General features: G+C 39.9%; 1 protein-coding gene across 4 annotated transcripts in view; it reads left to right on the forward strand.

The window, feature by feature from the left end:
- Positions 1–6,865: 6,865 nt before the first annotated feature.
- setx (senataxin) overlaps positions 6,866–18,256 on the forward strand; it is a 46,919-nt gene continuing 35,528 nt past the window's right edge. For 3 of the 4 annotated variants that reach the window (XR_007895246.1, XM_051678120.1, XM_051678122.1), the window contains exon 1: positions 6,866–7,034. The gene's annotated coding sequence lies outside the window, so the exon portion shown is untranslated. The remainder of the gene's footprint in view (positions 7,035–18,256) is intronic. The other variant, XM_051678121.1, reaches the window with a different exon arrangement.

The following is an 18,256-nucleotide window of genomic DNA, read 5'->3' on the forward strand; positions in this document are numbered from 1 at the left end:
AGACCATTCCTCCTTGCAGAATCTCTCCAGATCCTTTAAATTCTGAGGTTCTCCTCTTCAGTTCACCTTACAGGTTTTCTATGGGGTTCCGGTCAGGGGCCTGGGATGGACATGGCAGAACCTTGATTCCCTTACGATTCAGTTCACTTGACATTGCGTCACTAAGCTGATGCTATGTGGAGTGTCCTCTATATGATCTAGTTAAAGCCCATCTACAATAACGGCAGGATTGGCTATGGTGTTTAAGCCCTGCCCTTTTAGGTGCGAAGCTGTCCAGTATAAAAGCGGGCGCGCAAACACCATTACACAGAATTTTCTTCCTTCAAAACAGTGATTCATCTCTTGTCTAGAAGCCCTCTACTACTTCGCCATCAACATACACGAGTCAGTGGGCGGGATCTTCACAGCAACGAGAAGATTCCCTGTTCCCCTGCAATGTTCCGTGTTCAGTGTACCCTATTCAGCTTGCTCGCACAGCAATTCGTCTCTTCTCACTAAAGTGGACCACAGGGAAGACAGAGGTTATGTCCAACCACCCCCTGTGGAAGAGACGGTGGCGGCACATCTCTGCCCGGAAGTAACAGGGAGTGGAAATCACGGGCCATACATCCTTCCAAGCCATGTCAACTGATGTCCGCTCTGGCTGGAAAAGCATACTCAGCAGTGGGCCAAGCTGGTTGAGCACTCCATGCGATGGCGTTGCTCCAAGTTTTTGAAGCTAAGCTCCTCAAGCAAATGGACGAGCAAGGCTACGATCCAGAGACGTTCAAAGAGCTCCACAACGCTACAGACTTAGTGCTGCAAGCCACAAAAGTCACTGCACAGGCTGTTGGCAAGTCAATGGGAAACCTGGTGGTTTTGGGTCGTCACATCTGGCTGACCCTTATGGAAATGCATGACACAGACCTCTCTGTTTGATGCTCCGGTGTCTCCAACCGGTGTTTTCAGCGGTTCTGTGGATAGATTTGCTGAGTGCTATGTCACTACCCAGCAACACTCACAGGCTATGAGACATTTTATGCTAAAATGGAGCAGTACTTCATCACAACCTTGTGCCAGCGCCCGGCTAAAAACCCCACACCTTCTGCCTCAGTGCCACCAAAACTCGCAGCCTAGCTGCCGGTAAAGCCACGCAAGCCGTGGCCCGTCCAAAGACGGGCCGGTGTTACGAGCCGAGACACAGTCTTCTTGCAATGAACACGATAGAGGTTGTTCCAAATTGTCAAGCCCACAAAGGGTTTTACAGCCGCTATTTTCTTGTCCCAAAGAAAGATGGGAGGCTTCAGCCAATTTTAGATCTTAGACATTTGAATCGTGCACTTGCGAAGTGCCCGTTCAAAATGATTATTCAGAAACAGATCTATTTGCACGTACGCCCCCACGATTGTTTTGCGTCAATAGATCTGAAAGATGCGTATTTTCATGTTCAAATTGTACAAAATCACAGGATGTTTTTGAGATTAACGTTCAAGGGAACTGCGTATCAATTCAAAGTCCTGCCCTTTGGATTGTCCCTGGCTTCTCTCACGTTCACAAAGTGCATCGATGCGGTACTTGCCCCTCTGAAACTGAGCGGCATGCGCATTTTTAACTACCTAGACGATTGGCTATTACTAGACCAATCAGAGGCTCTATTATGCCAGCACCGGGTCCTATTGCTCCAACATCTAAACAGCTTGGGCCTCAATGTTGTCGTGGCAGATTCCCCAAAACAGCAATCGAAGTGCAGTTGAGTCAAAGATTTCTCGGAGGCGCAAAGTTACGATTCCAAAAATAGACTTTTATTGCAAAGTAACAAAGCCGGGGTGGTCCATGGAGCATCTAAACTTACACTCTAGAAAATGCATTTTTATACATTTTCTGTTCTCCTTTATCTCTTTGGGCGATGGTCTCTTCATCCAATAAAATAATCTTATGCCTCCCTAGTTTCATCATCACCGTCTCCTTTCTAGTTGGTCATCTGTCCCAACTTTCTTCAATGGTGGCAAAAACATGACTATTTCATTTTATATGCATAAAACACACTGTAATCACTTCATATGGTTAGATTATATTGACTAACAGTCATTACTTTCTGTATTAATTTGATTAGTAAATTAAATGATTTCCCTTATTACAGTCGTTGGTTACACAAAACATTCTTGTAAGATGGATACATTCTTATAATCTGCCTCTTTCTGACACCAGGCAGTGCCTGACTTTGCTCTTAATAAAGCATTAAATCATCCTTTTAGTATCAACACACCCACATCTCCTAGGTCATTTGCAGAAAGGGTCATAATAATTTATAATTAATTAATTATAATTATTTATCATACATATACAGTGAAATTCTTTTTTTTTTTTCACATATCGCAGCTAAGCTGGGGTCAGCTATGATACAGCACCCCTGGAGCAGATAGGGTCAAAGGCCTGGGTCAAGGGCCCAACAGTGGCATCTTGGCGATGCTTGAACCCCCGACCTTCTGATCAGTAACCCAGAGCCTTAACCGCCAAGCCACCCCTAAAGAGATACAGAGAGAGAGAGGCCATTCCAGATCCTTTAAATTCGTCTTTCCTCACTAAAGTGGACCACAGGGAAGACAGAGGTTATGTCCAACCACCCCCTGTGGAAGAGGCGGTGGCGGCACATCTCTGTCCGGCAGTAACAGGGAGTGGAAATCACGCCCCGTACATCCTTCCAAGCCATGTCAACTGACGTCCGCTCTGGCTGGAAAAGCATACTCAGCGGTGGGCCGCTATATATATATAAATAAATAAAAAATAAAAAAATAACAGAATATCTGGAATCACATTATAAAAAAAAGCTACAACACACATTTAAAACAACACGTCTCCCTCCACTGCCCCTCCCCGAGAGCCTTCTAAAAAGGCTAAATAGCTGCCCCATTTCTTATTGAATGAATCCATTTTGCCTAACCTTCTATGTGACAATTCTTCAAATGTCGCTACCCTGCCCATCTCCGCATACCACACACGAAATGAGGGCGCTCCAGCCGACTTCCATCCTCTAAGGATAACCTGTCTGCCTATCATAACACTGGCCAGGATCCAATTCTTCATGTACTTATCCCTATTTACACCTAAAATACAGAGTCTGGGGCAAAATGAGATTTGAGCAGGGTTGGAAGGGTTACTTTTGAAATGTATTCCACTACAGATCACAGAATACATGCTGTAAAATGTCATTTGTAACGTATTCCGTTAGATTACTCAAGGTCAGTAACGTATTCTAAATACTTTGGATTACTTCTTCAGCACTGGTAGATTTTTTCACTTGTTTTGACTATAAAAACTCTGCCAGTACAGTAAGACAAAATACACATGTTAAAAATACATTCTCTGAAAAACCGAAATATCTGATTTAGTTGTTTCTAAAATAAGATAAATCAAATTGATCTTGTTTTAAGGATTTTTAGATATTTTTACAGGAAAACAATAAAACAATTATTATCAAGAATATGATTTTTGCCCTAATATCAAAGGTCTTACTAGAAAAAAAAAGAAATTATGATCCAACGTGAATTTTCTTGATAAAAAAAAAATATGATTGTGCCAGGTAACGTGCATGTAAAATGGCTAGAAATAGCATTTTAGCTTAGCGTAAAGCTGACAATTTACACAAGGTTTATTTCTATTTCTTCTGCTCCAAACTTACTTCAAATGTACCTCTCTGTCTGCTCGTATGAATGTAACACATCATAAGAAAGTGTTTCACTGCTGTTCAAATGCACTTTGGATCACATCATTTATATGTATAAATGTTTCCATCTGAAAGGACTATGTATTAAATGAAACAAATGACAATAACATGCAAAGTAATCTCTTCAGTTATCAAAATACTTTTTGAATGTAACTGTATTCTAATTACCAATGATTTAAACTGTAACTGTAGTGGAATACAATTACTTATATTTTGTATTTTAAATACGTAATCCCGTTACATGTATTCTGTTACTCCCCAACCCTGCGTACAGAAGCCTATTTCTGTGGCAGGAGATGAACTTTAATGCTCTCGCACTTGGTTTCACTAACTACAACTTGAATTTCTGATAGTCATATAGCCTAAATATTTCTGCTAAAGAAAAAGTATAAGTAGATAATGCAACAGCATTGCTTCGAAATAAAGGATGGCTATTTACTGCAGTAATGTTTTTATTATTATTATTATTATTATTATTTGGAAAAGATTTTTTATTTTCATTTATATTGTTTTGAAATTGTTTTGGACTGTTTTGGTTTGTGAAAGGCGCTTGGTCTGTGGTCTGTGCAAGTTTCTCTTGTAAACAATGACGCGCTTCCTGACTCCTCCTCCACGTGACGCGTGACCTTACCAACGAGCTTACGTCATCCCTCTCATGAGCGCGCATCACAGAGATGTACGGAAGTGAATATTTTGTAGTTAAAAAGTATATAAGTTTTGTTTTGTTTCTAAAAATAATCAATCGTTTGGGTTCAGAAGAACTTTATTTGTCGACTGGAGTCGTATGGATTATTTTGATGCACCCTAAATATGCATTTTGGACCGTCAAATAATGGAGTACATTCACTTGCATTGTTTAAAGAAGGAGGCCCGAAATGAAATCCTAAAAATCTTAAATTCTGTTTTGATGAAGAGAGAAACTCAGATACATCTTGGATGGCCTGAGGGTGAGTAAATTATCAGCAAATTTTCAATTTTGGGTGAACTATTGCTTAAGAATCAGGATGTATCGAATTTCACCGGTTTATAACACAAATTGTAATAAAACTAGCAAAGAGCGCAGAGCTGCAGAGGCAACTGGATTTTATCATTCAGCATTCCTGATAACAGACTCACTCTCAGGTAATAATTGTTTTCTCTCTGGAGTCAGCCACCCCCAGCTCCAACCTCCCTAACCTGCCCCAGCCATTTATTCAGTACCCCCTCTCCATTTGTTAGATAAGTCAAAAGTAGGCGGGAGTGGTACAAGGCCACTTGTGTGACTTTTAATCATACACCCAGAAAGAAACACACAGTATATTCACTCAAGACTTAATGTTTGATTGTGATTACACATTACTTAGTATATAGTATTAACATTTCTATTACAGATCACTAATCATCAAGCATATATGCTTAATTTCCTCAATATTAGTAATCTGTTGAAAGGATGTTTACTGGAGAGTGTTTACTAAAGAAGTACGTCACTGAAATATTGTAGAAATATATTCTGTATGTGTAATGAACTCACTGCATATTAATTGGCAAAATATTTTTTTTAGAAAAGCAACAGGTAGTGCTTTTTCATGTCATAAACTGTGAAAACACTCGCATTTTTGCACTTGCATTTTTAGTACTTTTTTATTTAATGACTTTACAGCAGATTTTAGTACTTTTTTATATTAAGCAATGCAAAACAAAAAATAACCCCCATTTTGTAACCCCCATTTCAAGGGGGTTACAAAAAACCCCACCATATACTATCTTATAAATAGTACATCATTAAGTATGTACTATTTATTACTAGCTATAAGTATTACTAGCTATAATTTTTTATATATATATATATAAAATAAAAAGCAGGGATTTTCTTTGAGAATTCACACATAAAATTGTGCAAGTAAAAATGTTTTTATTGTAAAATGTATATAAAAAGGGTCTAACTTCAAAGAGCCATTTTTTGGCTGATACAGCAGTTTTGAGAAATATTTCTTCTTTTTTTTTTTTTTTTTTTTACAATCTTTGCAGTCAATCCAAAACATATTACAAGCAACTTTTAGTCCTTTATTTTTTACAAGAACAAATCAAAACAAAGAGAAATGTGAATTCAAATGGATAAAAAAAATAAAATAAAAAACAATAAACAGGTGCCAGAGTACAATAAAATAAAATAAAATACAAAGAGAAAAAAAGGTGCCACTTACATAACAATGTCATAAATTCTTAGAATATTACAGGCTCTAATAACCTTTTTACCTTTACATTTTTACCACAAAATGCTAGAGCATTTCATTTTATGAATGTGAAAATAGGCGGTTACTGAGATTGATGCTGCCTTCACGTGCTATTGTAATTATTTATTATAATAAATACGAGTTTCCCACTTGGAAGTTGTACATGAATGACTCCTCAAATCATAATTACGACTGGGAAGCTCAGAGATTATTTTGATACCCTAGTTTCTGAGATGGGAGGAGTCCTAAACTTTCAACATGGCGGAGGAGAGTACGGTTTCTGTAGTGAATGACAGGTTTTATAAATGTTTCTAAATACAGCTAATTGTTAGCGCTTACCGTTTTGGTCATATTCATTTATGTATGTATATACGGATGCATGTACATTTTTACGCCGTAAAAAAATAGCTTGTATTTGACCAAAATTCCATTATCGTCAGCAAGCCGAGTAAAAAATGTTATGGTGTCAAAATAAAAGTTCCTCAAGAACTATATTTGAATGAATGTTTTTCCAGACAACAAAGCACTTGAATGCGACATTCTCGTAATTACCACTTCAGAAGTGGGAAGTAGGATAATTCTGATAGCACAGGAAGGTAGCATTGAGTAGTACTTAGCTGGTCATGTGATTGTAACATGGCAGCACCCATGAGGGGACCAGCTCCATGTAGAATAAAACAGCTTTTATAAGGTTAATGATTTGACTCGAGTCTTCATTTTTATGTGGTCATGATGTTTCAAAATTACAATTAATTTAACTAAACTTAAGTAAAACTTTTTAAATGTGGGAAAAAATTACTGAGTGCACCTTTAAGCACCTTTTAGTATTCATTTTCTACCAGGCCATATTAATCATGACAGGGCCCTATAAATCGTGCAGCCCGCGCTGTTGTGCTGCGCAGGCGCAATGGACAGCACCGCCCGCTGTGTGACGTCACCTCGGCGCGACTCGGCAGAAGGGGTGTTTTCGGAAGAGTGCAGACTCGAGCGAAGGAGAGAAATAGCATGTAAATCACACCATTGACTGGACATATGGTATTTACTTACTGCAGTATCTGCGCGGGACTGAGATGAAACAGGCCTGAACGATAAAGTTTCCTCCTGTTGGAGCTTTGTGGGTAATAAGTGTTTGAGTTTTACATGCATGCATGCATTTGTGTTTACATTTGAAGACATGCGCTCGTGAGGATTTGAAGTTACTCACTTAACAGGACATTTCTGTTGACTTTAACGGGTCTTGTGTGCGTTAGAGGTTGGCATGCATGTTGTTTTTTTTTTTTTTTTTTTAGCTGTCTATTTGAATGCTTTGGCTTAAGATTTTACTGCTGGATCATATCATCAACATATTTGCGTGTAAACTGATATTTGGTTGGTTGCTGCAACAGATATTTGATTTGTCAGTCAGTTATCTCAGATCAGGAAACGCTCTCAGTGGATGTGGTTACTTAAATCTCATGTTCTTCTGATTTATGCTCGGTTTTTTCTTTCGTTTTCTTTGCACAATAGTTTGTAGATGAAGGAAATGCATAGCCACATTTCCGAGTATTTGAGAACAATCTTTTTAAGCCTTGTGCGACCTTCGGGACATTTTTGTCCTCCTCCTTATTATTATTATTATATAATAATAATAATTATTATTAGTGTGTGTGTGTGTGTATATGTATGTATGTATGTATGTATGTATGTGTATGTATGTGTATATATATATATATATATATATATATATATATATATATATATATTTATTTATTTTCCCCAATCTTTTTGGCTGTGTTAATGGCAACGGCATAAATTGCCAAAGGTGTATTTTGCGGGAAATTGAGTTTTCAACCTCAGTTCCTAAAATACATATATAATACACCGTGTACACAATACACAGTTCATTTGGCCCGCTGCCCCCGACCAAAGATTTTCCTAGTAGGCGTTAATTTAAGCCATTAGTCGACTAGTCGCACGTTTATGATTTAATTACTTCTATATTTTGGGGGGCATCAGAAAATGGGTTGAGTGCAGGGTTGAGAAAGAATGTTATAACATTGCTAACACTTTTCTACATTACAGAGAAATACTAAACTGTAATAATGAGTCTTTAAAATATACATTTTATAAGCGCACGCAACTAGCGAGCCGCAGCGACACCGGAAAAAGCGGTAATGATTCTGAATGTGTCGGAAAAACCAGCAAAAGAAACCAGAGAGAAATGCACATTAGTGTTGTGCCGACAGACAGACAGAGTGATCGTCAATAGCTGATGCCTTTGACGATGTCAAGACGATATTTGGCTCATTTCCCCATGTATTAAATTATTATTAGGCTTTTATTATTATCAAATTAATATTACAAATAATTTGCACGTAGACACACAGACACGTGCTTGAAGAAACACACTTTCTTATATTATTTAGAACAGATGACAGTAAAGCCGTCTGTGCGCATGTCTGACGCGCTGATACGGAGGTGCAGTCTCGTGGAACACGCGCATGTAAAAGGTTTTCACTCTTTGTTTCAGTCTTCTGATATTACATTTTTTGCAAGAACAGTATAGTCTATAAGAGTGCTGTGAATGTCCTCAGACATCTCAGCTCTGGAGGTGCTTTGAGTTTAGTTCGCTTTATTTCCACAGAGCACACTCAAAAAAAATATGCTGGATTTACTTGAATATGGTGCATAATTTTTTGCAAGCCTCTTTAAGTGAGTTTCACATGGAATTAAGCAATATTACCTAAAAACCTTTAGTTGACCATGCTTAAATATGAGTTTCCCAGCAAACCGTTTTTCTTAAAATATTGTCTCACCAACCAATAAATGTAAGTTATTTCTACCATAAAAGTCTTGTTTACCACATTATTAAAAATTAAGCTCATATAGATTAATAATTTTAAGTTCTTGAAACTTAAAATACCTAGTTGCTAATCATTTACTTTAAATTAGTTATGTATTAAAATGAGAGGAAGAAATAAGACAACTGGTGGATATTAAAGGATTTTGACATGCAACTTATTAAAACATCTCCACAAAACAATTTATTTACAAAAACATTTTCAGTTTTAATAGAAACATGTCTATGATGTGTACTAATATTGTTTTATGTATGTTTGAAATAGTGTGCAAATCTACTGTGCAATGGTGTGTGTGTGTGTGTGTGTGTGTGTGTGTGTGTTCTGCAGTTAAACAGGCATTTGACAAAAATAATGACTGAAGAAATATTAATGAACAACAGTAAACATGGTCACAAATGACAACAGTAACCATCAACGTGCTTTTTAATCTTTGTGGTGTTGTATGCTTGTGTGGTGTAGAGTTGAGTATGTTGTTTATGATCTTTGTGGTAGTGTGTGTGTGTGTGTTAGTGCGGTGTAGAGTTGAGTATGTTGTGTATATGATCTTTGTGGTGTTGTATGCTTGTGTTGACTTTTGCATGTGAGTTGTGCAATGCTCTATGGCATTTAAAATGCATTTGCAATGTCAATAAGGCAACATGGCTTCATAAATTTTAACTCAACATCTTGTTCTTTAAAGTTAGAATCTTTGGAGATAGTTTCACACTGTCTAGCTCAAGCAGCATTTTCTGAAAAAAATCAAATGTGTACCTCAGTAATTTAGGTTTACAGAATACATGAACACCTTCCAAGACTATTCCTGCCTTTAAAGGACTGCCATCTGGAGACCCCCCCTCTGGTGACGATCTTCAGTGTGTGTGCACTGCAAGGTCATCTTGGTCTATTTCCCCATTAGTGTCTTGAAACAAAACAATTGGTTATTTAATGTGTAGTCCTACTTTTTCACCATGACTAAACAGTCATGATCTAATCTGTAATGTTTTAAGAGGTTTCCTTTTCTTGGAACTTCTTTCCCACAAAATTTGCGTTGCCACTTCATTTAATACTAAAAAGAAAAACAACAACAACAACAGACTATTACAAGCTTAACTTGACTTGGTGAACTGAATTACTTTTATATTTTGGTACGATGTTATCCGAAAGCTTTGGTTTCTTTGAACGGAGTCTCATTTCCCAATGACAGTGTTAAGATTGATTTCTACAAGTGATTTAACAAATATTTGTTATTGCATTTTCCAAACAAGACAGTAACGAGAACGCTTGTAAACATCTCAAAGAAATAGCCCAACCAAAAAATTAGAATTGTCATAATTTATTCGCCCTCATGTCGTTTCAAACCCGTATGACTTTTGATCATCTTCAGAACACAAATGGAGATATTTGAATAATGTTGTCAGCCATTTGTCCATAAAATGAAGGTGAATGGTGACTAACACTTTGCTCCAGAAAGCACACAAAGGCATCATCAACAGTGTGACTTGTAGTTTTTTTTAGTTTTTTTTTATTTAGGTTATTTGATTAATCTCTGTGCAATAAATAAATTAGGTAATTTGCACACTGTCAACAAATCGAATGGCTTCAGAAGACTTGGATTAAACCACACAAGTCACACGGATTATGTTGATTCTGCCTTTATGTACTTGCATCAAAGTGCTGGTCACCATTCACCCTCATTGTATGGACACAAACGGCTGACAACTTTATTCAAATATCTTCATTTGAAGTTCTGAAGATGAACAAAAGTCATGAATTTGGAACGACGAGGGATTTACATGTTTGGGTGGACTATGCCTTTAAGTAACGATGGCTTTGGAGTGCAAAACTAACATGAATTATAAGATGGTTTCTACAATATACTTGGGCTTATGAAGCTTTGGGGAAATGCCTAGATCACTCTAAAGTCACGATTCACACACATGGTAGAACATTTTACGTGTTTGGGTGCGTCTCGCGCTCTGTCTCTCTCCCGGTGCTCACTGTTCAGTCAAGCCTTGAATTAATGAACGTAATTACGGTGGGGATGGGTGGGTATCCCCACCATGTTTTGAAACCGATCGCAGCAGTGATTCATATATATATATTTGTTCTGTGTGTTCATGAGGGGAGACGTTTGTAATCAGTGAAAAAAAGTGGTGGTGGCTCTGTTCTCTCGAGCCACTTAACTCCGTCAATGTGTTGTCACGTATTGGAGCTTACACGGCTGTGGAGTCGGACGGCAAAATATAACTACTGTGGACCCCCATCTTTTCATGCCGACACAAAAAAAAAAAAAGTTGCCAATCAACATTATTTAACATTTAATCTTATGAAAGCAACGTTACAAAATAATTTCTTCTCGCAAAAGTTGGAGACCCTGGCCTGCACGCATGTTTAACCGTGTTCATTCGTTACGTAGTAAATTGCCAACTAAAATTTTTTTTTTTTTTTTTTTTTAAAAGAACAAGAACGTGTATCTTCAGAATATTTGATAAAGAAAAGCTCTACTTATTTCACAAAAATATATATATTGCCTTCACCGTGGATCAACAGAAGAGGTCTGGTCATCGAAAACGGCCGCCCCAAATTGCGCGCTTCAATTTCTGCATCTGTGCATCATGTGGTAATCTGCCTAGATCCTAAACATTTTTGTTTAATTGACTGACTAAACTCCAGATTAATGTTGACTACTCAAAATTACATGTTTCTTCTTATTAAAAGTAAACTATATAAACAAAATATAAATATTTTGTAACAATTTGTAGCTTTAAGTAATGTGCAAAACTTAATTTTATGAGTAAAATCTGTTTGTTTTAATGAGCCATATTTGCTGAGGCCAGGAATAATTTGTTTTTACAGTGCAGTTCATTGTGAACACAACTCTGCAGCCTATACATCTGTGATTAAAACATAAAATAACACATTCACCTCGAACCATGATTTACATTTCAGTGATTATTACCATCATTATTATTTTTACATTTATAATGTTTTTATGTCTTCATTTGTGTAATTTTCCACCTGCATGTTTAGATGATACTTGCCTGACGATACATGGAAAGGTGGTTACTTACTTAGGGCCTTATTATTTGCTGTTTCCTTTGGAGTGCAATTTTGAATTTAGAAATTTATAAAAAAAAATAAAATAAAAAAAAAAGCACGAATATTCACTGATCCCTCAGCCCCGGGGTTGCCGATGTAATTGGATATTGCATTTTTTGTGTGTGTGTGTGTGTCGTGAAGGAGGGAACAAAACGAATTTACACACATGATGTATTTTCCCAGACAATGAAATACCCGTCTGGTAGAGAATGCACAGATGAATTAGGTTCTTTGCCAGAGAGATGTTGAAAACTGTTGTAAAACCATCTTTCAGAAAATTTTAATTGCACTTTTTATTTTTCCCCCAGTTTCATTAGAATTTTTAGTTAAAATAAATAAAAAATAAAGTTCAAAGTTTGAAATCACCCCATAGTACCACCTAGCGTCCAACCAGCGGTAATACCGGTGTTCGTCGGGTTAGGGTTTTTCTGCAACCAACCGACCAATCAAAACTTTGTCGACCAAGACTCTTCTCATCGACTAAGGTTTGGTCAACTATCAGGGGCCAGCCCTACAAAATATTTACACTCCGGACCTTCAGGACTGAAATGTCCCCATTAAAATGGCAATATTTGATCCCAGTGCCATTTAAAGCATATAATCATGAATTCTATGACATTACGCTTTCATTCCAGAGCTCTGACTTCAAAATGTACTTTTTCTTTTTTTTAAATTGACACTTTCATCAGTATATATCTTTACTTGTATGATAAAATACACATGGGGAAATTAACAACACTGGACAAATTATTATTTTTTTTTTTAACCTGAAAAGTTTAGGTTAAAATGAGTGATAGAAGTCACAATTTAAGCTTCCACCATTTTTGGTGTTTCTTAATTTTAAAGGAATAGTTCAACCAAAAATTAATTGGTTGTCAGTCAGAATGACAGCCTCATTCAACATTTACTTTCTTAGCATCGTCTTTCCATACAACAATCGTAATACTCCATGGAACTACATGAGGGTATAGTATATTTTTATTAAACATATAAAAAATATTTGTAGAATAGCCTGGGCATTATGTAAACCAGGAAAACTCTTAAGGCTGCATGGCCTGCGTGACTATGCTATGGGAAACCCTGAAGGTCGCACATATGCAGTCTTATCTTACCTCAGCAATATTATACAGAATGGTACACAGTGGAGAAAGCATTCCTCAATCACTGGATGGTACAATCATTAGTCAAACTACTCTTCTGTTTACATGAAATGTACACTTTCTTCATAAAGGGGATTAAATGTTCTTTTAAAAAAAAATAAAAATAAAAAAGACTAGTTGCCAGGAATCCACTATTAAAAAGAGCCAGAAGGTCTGATAACTAATTGTAGCAAACAGATAAAATGGGAATGTGCGCCTATTGGCTGAGATAACATATGTATGCTTGTTCAATAAAGTCTAATCTTTGACATCTGGAACTCTATTCCATGACAAGAGTGGGTGAGGTTTGTGTTCAAACAAACTGAATTAGTTTGTGTTTTTCTCAGCTATTTTCAGGATTTAATAGTGACCATGTAGATTTTGTCTGCTACTCCAAAAAATAGTACAGAGCAGGTGGCGCAGCTGTAAATGCATAAAGAACTGAGATCTGGGAATCCTGAAATGTTGGACCAAATTTTCAAACGATCTCAACACTGTCATATAGGTCACCGAGCGTATTAACCTCCCTCACAATCCACTCTGACCAGCAGAAAGGGGACTTATTAATATATAATTTTGGGTTTAGCCATATGCTCGAGGCAACATTTCAATAAATGTCTGAATTTAACACTCTGGACACTTTTGTCCATACCTCGTGCAAATGCGAAATAACGGGGTGTGACTTCTCCGGTTAGTTTAATAGACTTTGCAGTGGCAAAATAGGGGCAAGAACTTCCTGCTCAATACCAAACCAGGGAGGGGCTCTCTCAGGTGGAAGTGACCCAATGAGCCAGATGTTTGAGACCGAATGCATAATAATAAAACAAAATCTTGGGTAGGCCTAGCCCACCTTTGTCAGTCTTCCTATGTAATTTGTTGAAATGAAATCTGGGACGCTTGCCAGTCAGATTGAAAGTAAGAGAGGAGGACATCTACAGGGAGAGATTGTAGCAGGTTGTTGAATTTTGGAATACAATTCATTTTTATAACATTAACCTTTCCAATTATAGATAAATGTAATGAAGCCCACCTGCCCACATTGCTCAAATATGTTTATTAAGGGGTCAAGATTAACTGTGATTTAGTTAATCACACATTTGCTGGGAATAAAATGCCCAAATATTTAATGCCCTGTTTGGGCCACTGGAAAGCACCCAGCTGAAAAGACGTTACTGGGAAGTACGCTGTCAGAGCCAAAACTTCGGATTTAGACCAATTGACTCTGCATCCTGAGAACTTAGAATAGGGATTAATAATTCTGTGGAGGCAAGGCATAGATCTAATGGGGTCGGAGATGAATAATAAAATATCATCTGCATAAAGCAAAAGCTTATTTACCATACCTCCCACCACCACCCCTGGAAGATCATCTTCCCTTCTTATTGTGGCAGCTAATGGTTTCAAGGCAAGACAGAACAATAATGGGGAAAGAGGAAAACCCTGCCGGGTGCCCCTGTCCAGAGTAAAATAATCTGAAATTGACCATTTGCTTGTAGCGCCGCTACCGGGTGTCTATAAAGTAACTTAATCCATCCCATAAAAGTGTTCCCGATCCCATATTTTCCAAAATCTTAAAAAGATAATCCCATTCTACTATGTCAAATGCCTTTTCAGCGTCAGGTGAGATGGCAGTGACTGGGGTCTGCTCATTCGCCACTGACCACATGATATTAATTAGCCGCCTGATGTTATCAGAAGAGCTGCGGCCCCGAATAAACTCCACCTGGTCTATATGTATAAGAGATGTCAACTTAATCGGTTAGCCAAAATTTGACCATTTTAGCATCTAGCTGGATCAAGGAAATTGGACCGTATCTCTTACACTAGCTTGGATCTTTGTCCTTTTAAGAATCGGACTGATCCGGGCTTGTGTCATGGTTGGCGGAAGCTTTCTATTCTTTAATGATTCCGTATAAATTTCAAACAAAAGTGGAGCCAGTTCTGTGGCAAAGCCATCTGGCCCTGGAGGCTTGCCTGTAGGTATATCCTTAATTACCTCATCAAGCTCCTCCAAGTTTATCTCAGAATCAAGAGAATGTTTTTTGCTCATTTGTCAGTTTAGGAAGTTCACAAAGTTTCTAATATTTTCATCAGTAGACGAAGATGTGGAACTATAAAGATCAATGTAAAATTCTTTAAAAGCATTATTGATATCAATGACCAAGGTAAATATTTCACCACCAGCAGATTTCACTGAGGGAATGGTAGAGAGATTCTCTCTCGGCTTTATATATCTAGCCAAAAGTCTGACTTCAGGCCGGGGCAACAAACTGCCTTACCCGCTTTTTGGTCTTGGGCGCCAGGCAGGCTGCGATCGCTGCGGTTTTGTCAACCTGTGGATGCACCTGGCCATGACCCAAGTGGAACGCCAGATACCGAACTTCCACCCACCCAATTGCACACTTCTTCGGGTTGGCCGTGAGTCATGCATGTCTCAGCGTTCTTGGGACAGCCCTCAGATGTTGCATATGCCGCTGCTAATCATTACTGTAAATGATGTCGTCCAGATATGCGGCGGCATATGCCGTGTGCTGTCTGAGGATCTTGTCCATAAGGTGCTGAAACTTGGCCAGGGCTCTGAACAAACCGAACGGAAGAGTCACAAATTGGTGTAATATTAACGATGTGGAAAAAGCCGTCTTTTCTCGGGACATTGGAGTTAAAGGGATCTGCCAATAACCCTTTAAGTCCAGCGTCGAGTAAAATTGAGCCGTGCCCAACCGATCGAGTAACTTGTCAATTCACGGCATTGGATAAGCATCAAATTTGGACACCACGTTCACTTTCCGGTAGTCAACACAGAAGCGGACCGAGCCGTCACTCTTCGGTACCAGAACTACCGGGCTGGCCCACTCCTTTTCACAGTGCTGTACTTAGTTTCCTTTAACGAGAGCTTACGGCTAATGTACAGCACCGGGCGCTCCTCCACCACCTGCGAGAGTACGGCCCCCAGCCCCCTGTCTGAAGCATCTGTCTGTAAAACAAAAGGGAGAGAGAGAAGTCAGGTGAATGTAAAAGCGGTCCCCCGCAAAGTGCAGCTTTAACTTGCGTGAACGCCCATTGACACTGCTCCGTCCACTGGACCGGGTCTGGAGCTCCCTTTTTAGTGAGATCAGTCAGCGGGCTGGTGAAGTCCGAATAATTAGGTATGAACCTTCTATAATAGCCAGCCAGCCCCAGGAACTGTCTCACCCCCTTTTGGTCTTGGGTCTCGGGCAAGTCGCAATCGCCGCTGTCTTGTCAATTTGGGGACGCACCTGCCCGTGGCCCAAGTGGAACCCCAGATACCGTACCTCTACCCGTCCAATCGCGCACTTCTTCGGATTCGCTGTGAGTCCCGCTCGGCGCAACGATCTCAGAACCGCCCTCAGATGTTGCATATGCCGCTGCCAATCATTGCTATAAATAATGATGTCATCTAAATAGGCGTAAGCTGAATGCGGTCTGAGGATTCGGTCCATGAGATGCTGAAACGTAGCCGGGGCTCCAAACAAACCAAACGGAAGTGTCACAAATTGGTGTAATCCAAACGGTGTGGAGAAGGCGGTTTTCTCACGGGAAACCGATCGGTTTGCGGGTGATAAACGCTGGTGCGAATGCGAACCTAATAATTCATACCGTTCGTGAAGTGTACGTGACATGAAAGTTGTGCCTTGGTCAGTGAGGATTTCCTTTGGAATCCCGACTTGGGAGATCATTTTTAAGAGTGCCTCCGCAACGCTACGTGCTGAGATGTTGCTTTTAGAGGCACTGCTTCCAGATATCGCATTGCATATTCCACCAGAACTAATACAAAGCGATGGCCGCGTGCAGTCCGTTCAAATGGCCTGATGAGATCCATGCCCATTCTCTCGAAGGGGATCTCGATTAATGACAGCGGGCGCAATGACGCTTTTGAGGTGGCCGGTGGATTGACCAACTGACCTTCACGACATTCACTGGCATTCACGGGGCGGTGGCACTGGACCCACTCGGACATGCCTCGGAAGTTGGGAGATGAACTGCTCCAGTACCACCAGATCGACCACTTCCATGACACCACGGGTTCCCCCCACCAGCAGCCATTTCCGGCAGGCGTCACGGAGCGAATGGGCGGCCGTCCTTCCCGAAGCTCAACGAGCGGAAGAGCTGCCGACTCTGCGCTGGTGTCCGACCGACCCGTTGCTGGATGGCCTTCTTCAGGTGACTAGTCCAGGAGGCTGGCGGTGGGGGGGGGAGTTGTGCCACCAGCTGTGCCTCCCCAGAGAGCAGAGGCAACAGGTGGGCCACCCGCTGATCGGGAGGCCACCTCCAAACCTCCACGTTTTTTTTCCAAAGAGGTTGAGGAAGGCCTCTGGATCATCGTTTGGCCCCATTTTGTGTGGGCCACCGTTGGGACGGGCTCCGAGGAGGTTGCAGCGCCAGCCCCCTCCCTTGCGATCAAGCTTCGGAGCACCTGCCGGTCCTCTGCTTGTGCCTGAAGCAGGACTTGAAAACGTTGTTCCTGCTTCCGGCATACCTCCATGAGGGCATGGTGTTGTGACTGCTGGATGCTGGTGAGGGTCTTGAAGACTTCGCCCAGTGGTGAAGACTCCATAGCAGCGTTCTCCTCCAAAGCCGGGTTCTCGGCACCACTGTAACAAGTTCTTAGTTCAGGGCAATGGAGGAGTCAGGAGACAACGAAGCAGGTTCAAGGTCAGACTTTTAATCTTCAGCTTCACACGGTCAATGGTAACTGTCGGAACACAAGTTATTAACAACAGAAAGCACTCGTGGATGTTCGTGCTTGTAGGTCTCTCTCTCTCTGATGCTTCGGCGTGCCTTTTTAAGCCTTCCTCCGCCATCACTATAATGAGAAACAGGTGTTAGAAATTATTACGAGCCAGGTGGCGAGCCTTACCGCTCTCCCGCAGACTGACATGTGACCATGCCCCCCCATGCCACAACACTAGATCATATTTTATACATTTAAGAAAAGAAATAATCTTCCTTCTTTTTATGGGGTGCCCCAACCCATTCACATTCCATGTGGAGAGAGAGAGAGAATCCACTCATTGACATTTTGTCATATCAGAAAAAATAGATTGAATGTCAAAAATGTTATAAAGACAACATTCCAACATTAATGCAACAGTCAAACCCCGAACATCCCCCAGAACAAAACAAAAAAGGAAAAACGTGCGTATTAACCCCACGCGCGACGGCGCCAGCAGGTGTCCATCCCTCTAAACTCAAGAAGTCCATGTATGCCTACGAGAGTCCCCGCGACAACTTTGCTGTCGGATTGCTCAAGTCCGATGTTTC

The sequence above is a fragment of the Myxocyprinus asiaticus genome, chromosome 38, assembly GCF_019703515.2.
Source record: "Myxocyprinus asiaticus isolate MX2 ecotype Aquarium Trade chromosome 38, UBuf_Myxa_2, whole genome shotgun sequence".
NCBI classification, from domain to species: domain Eukaryota; kingdom Metazoa; phylum Chordata; class Actinopteri; order Cypriniformes; family Catostomidae; genus Myxocyprinus; species Myxocyprinus asiaticus.